The following is a 5715-nucleotide window of genomic DNA, read 5'->3' on the forward strand; positions in this document are numbered from 1 at the left end:
TCGGATGGGGTTCACCACCTCCATTGGTGCCTCTCCGAGATGCGCGAGTAGTTCTTTGTAGACATTTGGGCCCGTAGTTAGTAGCTAGATGGCTTTCTCTCTCTCTCTGAATTCTCAATACAATGGTCTCTTGGAGATCCATATGATGTAACTCTTCTTGCCGTGTGTTTGTTGGGATCTGATGAACTTTGAGTATATGATCATTCATATCTTTTTATATCCATGAAAGTTATTTGAGTTTCTTTGATCTCTTATAGCCCCGTATTTCTTCTCCGATATTTGGGTTTTGTTTGGCCAACTTGATCTATTTATCTTGCAATGGGGAGAGGTTCCCGATAGTGGGTTCGATCTTACGGTGCTTGATCCCAGTGACGCAAAGGGAAACAACACGTATCTATCATTGCTAGTAAGGATAAAAAGATGGGATCTATATCTACGTAATAGATAAACGGATCTTGTCTACATCATGTCATCCTTCTTATTGCATTACTCCATTTTTCCGTGAAGTTAATACACTAGATGCATGCTGGATAGCGGTCGATGTGTGGAGTAATAGTAGTAGATGCGGGCAGGAGTCGATCCACTAATCTTGGACGTGATGCCTATGTAATGATCAATGCCTGGATATAGTCATAATTATTTGAGGTTCTATCAATTTCCCAATATTAATTTGTTTACCCACCGTTTGCTATTTCTCGAGAGAAGCCACTAGTGAAACCTACGGCCCCGGGGTCTTCTTTCTCATATATTTGCTTTGCGATCTACTTTTCCTTTGCATTTTTATTCAGATCTATTAAACCAAAAATACAAAAATACTTTGCTGCACTTTATTTTATTTACGATCTATTATTTCAATCTATTACAAATTTCTGGCATCGTTACCCGAAAGGGATTGACAACCCCTTTAACACGTCGGGTTGCGAGGTGTTGTTATTTGTGTGCAGGTGTTGTTTATGTTGTGTTGCTTGGTTCTCCTGCTGGTTCGATAACCTTGGTTTCATCACTGAGGGAAATACCTACCTTTGTTGTGCTACATCATCCCTTCCTCTTTGGGGAAATACCGACGTAGTCCTAGCAGACAGGAGCTTTCTGGCGCTATAGTCAGGGAGCAATCACCTACATGCCACAAGTAAAATCTAGCAAAAGAACAAGAAAGATTCTTCTTCTAGTATTAACAATAATCATGTTAAATCCAATATTGTTGCTTCTAGTAGTTCTCTTGATTCCACTAATGATTCTCTTAGCCAAGTTACACTTGAGCGAGAAAATAGCTTATTGAAGGGGATTATAGAGAAAGGTGTTTACAAGAGCCTTACCAGAAGTAAGCAATTTGAGGAAATTGTACGCAAGCGAGGAAGGCACCGGAAGAATCAAGGTGTTGGTTTTGAACACAAGTTCAATGCCAATGGAATTGAGTGGGAAGAAGATCAATACCCCAAGTCCAAGTTTGTTCCTCAACAAGAGAAGTATGATCCCACTTCTTTCGAAGGAACACAAGCTCAAGATGATCTTCCACCACAAGACCACAAGCTAAAAGGCAAGGACAAGCTTCAAGAGGAGATTGATGCATTTGAAGAAGATCCTAAGGCCTTGGTCAAGTGGGTTCCCAAGACTACATCAAGTTCTACTTCATCAAGTATGACTACAACTCCAAGGATTCCCATCAAGATGATGTGGATCCTGAAGAAGAAGAACTAGAGAGTTCTTGAGGGTGACCCCGCCAACATACTTCACTCATATTCATTTTGGCAAGGACAAGTGCAATCAACTTCCACATCTTGCACTAGTTCAAGGAGTCACAAACCCTCTTGTTGATAAGACAAGGGACAAGGTAACCTAATACTTTCATGGACAACATCATGTGTGTATTTCACTCTATGTCTATGGATATCCTTGTGTGTTCCTTGTGGGAATAACCCATCTAGGTATTGAAAGTGCAACTCACTCCAATGGATTTCTCCAAATGATCTATATCAAGATTGAGCTTCTACATCTTCAACACCTACATGAAGTCATCATCGACAAAACCCAAGGTTAGTTCATCCCTCTTAGGGGGGATATCACATCTAGGGGGATTTTTTGTCTAAGAATTGAGCTAAAGCAACTCTAATGGTGTGAACACAACAATGATTTATGTAAAAGTGGTAACCCCACTTGTGCTTAATGATGAGTATGACCTACGATCAAATGTTCTCATTTGACTCCTCAGTCAATATACTCGTATTTAGATGACCTAGTCATCGCCAATTGCTTGATAGATGCTAGAGTGTTTGTGCATGCTTTGCCACATATTTCATTTGCTATGTTATTGTGTGAGCATGTTGGTTGCATATTTTTCCCATTCGAGGACATCCATTTGTTGCTTTGTTTGTTTGGCTTTTCTTTTTGCCAAATGGATGGACAAGAATGCCTAAGAACTCACTCTAGCTATCTATGCTTTTCTCATCTCAAATTCTATTCATGCTACATCACAAAGCTTGATCAAGTCATATTCAGGCCCTCTGAGTGAGGAGCACTCGAAGCCACCAATTCGTCATAGACTTAACTTCCAAAACTTTTTAGTGCATTTCGGTCTGACCGATCCATCCCGTTCGGTCACACCAAGTTCATAAGGTTTTAACCTCGGTGCAACCGATTTGAACTTTTCGGTCACACCGAGTTGCAGCAACCGCTTGCGATTCTGCATCTCAGTGCCACAGAGTCGTTCCACTCGGTTACACCGACAGTGTCTAGATATATATACCCACGTGCTGGAAATTTGGAAATTCCTCCAAACGCTTCGCCCGCGCCTGTCCAGGTCTGTCGACTCGAGGTCTCCGGATCGTCTACTCGTCGCCAGCGTCCTCCTGCCGCTGGTTTTCGCCGCCGTCAACGGGAATCTTCACCGCCGTTGTCGCCATAGCGAGTTCATCGCCAAGTTAGGGTATGAACTCGCCCCTTTGTGCTTTCCCCACTCTGATTCCGAGCACAAAGATCAATGCCTATATTCTTTCCACATTTGAGACTGCTCTATCCACTGCAAACTCCATTAGATTAGATTTGGTGCAAAAATTTAGGTTTAGGTTTCCGCCGAACTCATCTCAGACTGACCGACGTTAGGATTTCGGTCCCACCAATTTGGCTCAGGCCATAGCACAAGTATTTTTCGATCTGACCGAAACATACAATCGGTGTGACCGAGTTCATTTCTCTGTGAAACCCTAGCAACTCGGAGTCACCGAACTGCACCTCGGTCTGACCGATCTTGCATGTTTAGACTCCATAGCTGCTTCGGTGTCACCGAGTTTGTAATATCGGTAGCTCTGAAATGCTTTCTGTAGAAAACTAAAACTAAGTTTTTGACTCATTTTTTTGCAAAATGGCTATGCTTTGTGATACTTATCTACTCTATCTCAACCTATCTATTCACAGGGTCAGCTTAAGTGTTAGAGATGTCAGACCGGAGTGACAGCCAGAACAGGTCAGAGGAGCACTAGAATCTCAGTGAGGGCACTAGCCCCTCTAACAGTAGTTATGATGAGGGTAGCAGAAGCACCCCAAGCAACCTACCTAAGGCTGCAACTAGGCAGAGGAGGAAAAGGAACTTAGAATCCGAAGATAAAGATTTTGTGGTTGATGAGGAGGTCACTTCCAAGAAGAAGTTGATCAAGAAAGACCAAGTTGCTGCTGCTGGCATCAAGCCAGGGATGCACAAGAAGGCCCCTGCCAAGAGAGTGCCCATGTCCAAAGCAAGGGCCTCAACTCTTGAAACTTTGAAGTCCACAGAAGAAGAGGCTGCTAGAGGCAAGAAGAGAAAGGAAAGGATCAAGAAGACCATGGCCAGAGTGATTGGCAGATCCTCAATGATGAAAGATCCAGATGAAGATGAGGAAGAAGATGAAGAAGATGTTGCACCAGCTCCCAAAGCTTAGAAGTTGATGGGAGATGCAATCAAGTCTGGGACTGCACCTTCTAAGTCCAAGACTGCTCCCAAGCAATCCTCACAAGCTCAAGCCCCAAAGCAAACTGCACCAAAGAGATCCACAAGGAATATCTCAGCTGAAGATAAGAACAAGGCCCCAGTGCCTGAGGTTCAAGAAGAGGAAGAGTCCCAAGTGCTCAGGAAGCTCAAGCCTAAGATACCAGATCATGATGACAACCATCCCATTGTAGAGAACATGAAAGTGAGAAAAGATGCATGACTCAGACTATGAAGGCAGACAGATCCATATGCAACAAGAAGAAGAACTGTTGTGGATTATAGGTTTCACACCAAGGAGCAGCAGGACTTCTATGAGATAGTCCTATTGGACAAGAAGCCCATAGTGAGTGATATGAGATGGGTTGACTGGGCATTCATTGATGAGAATTAAGATTACTTTCCTGGAGTTCACAAGAGCTTCAGAATGAATGGAGTGGACACATTTGTGGGTTAGAAATGGACCAAATGGAATGATGAGATGGTGATGCAGTTCTATTCCACTGCACATTTTTATCGAGATGGCAAGATAGTCTGGATGAATGAGGGTGCTAGGTACCGATCTTCCATTGCTGAGTGGGCCATGCTAATCAATGCTCCTGCAGAAGCTGAAGATGACACTGATGTCTATGCAAAGCCCAGGAAGGCCACAACTCCATGGCACATATGTACAAGGAGATACCAGATGATTCCTTGGAGACTCATAAATTTGGCTCCATTTACTATTTGCTGTCAGGGCTGCCAACCATCAACACCATATTAAGTCATACTCTTTTGCCCAAGTTTGGAGATTCAGAATGATCAGAGGGCACTCAATCAACTTGCTACACATGTTTGATGTGCCAGAGAAGTTCAAGGTGATGACCTTGATTGTTGAAACAATTAAGAGAACTGCAGTAGATCAAAAGAGGTCATGTGGATATGCCCCACACATCCAAATGCTCATCGACTCCAAGGTGAGCACACGCACATATCTGCTAGACAGAGAGCAGCTTCCCCTGAGGCCAGACTTTGAGGACAACACAGTTGTCATGGATGCTTTGCATCCTACATCTGTAGAGGCTCAGGAGAAGAGAGAGAAGGCAAAACCAGCAAAGATTTCCAAGATGCCAGATGCCTCAGCTGCAAACCTCAAGACCAAGCAGGATCAGCTCAGCTATCTGCTTGAGGCCACAGTGAGAATTGAGAAATGACTAGCCACCCTGACTCAAAATCAAGAAAGTCTTGAGAGAATCATTGAAACAAATTTTTATGATCTAGACTTGAAGGTCACAGAGATTCAGACTGTAGTTGAGCAACTTCAAGAAGAAGCAGAGGATGGGAGAGGAAGAACTACCACAGAGGCATATCCTTGAGTGCCTAGAGCACAAAGGTCAGCAGCTGTTCCAGTCAGTGACACAAGAGCTACAACTTTAGCACCTGCAGCCACTGCCTCTGTTGCCCCTAGTGGCAACCCCTCCAGTCCCTTAGACATCAGCAAAAGTTTTTGCAGATGCTGCCCTCTCCACGCCATCTTCGCACACCGGAGCTCCCGGAGATCGTGCTTAGAGTGCCGCATAGCACTATGCATTTTCAAGCTTTTTGGTAACTTGTTGCCAAAGGGAGAGAAAGTGTATAAATCATAGGCTTCGAGAGAGTGTGTGTTTTGCTTTTATTTGCCTCTCTTGCTACTTATTTACTTATGTGTGAGATACTCTTATGATCATGTGGTTGATCATATTATGCTTTAATGTGTGTGCTTGAATGATGTTATCTTA

This window comes from Aegilops tauschii, chromosome 5 (genome assembly GCF_002575655.3).
Source record: "Aegilops tauschii subsp. strangulata cultivar AL8/78 chromosome 5, Aet v6.0, whole genome shotgun sequence".
In the NCBI taxonomy this organism is placed as follows: domain Eukaryota; kingdom Viridiplantae; phylum Streptophyta; class Magnoliopsida; order Poales; family Poaceae; genus Aegilops; species Aegilops tauschii.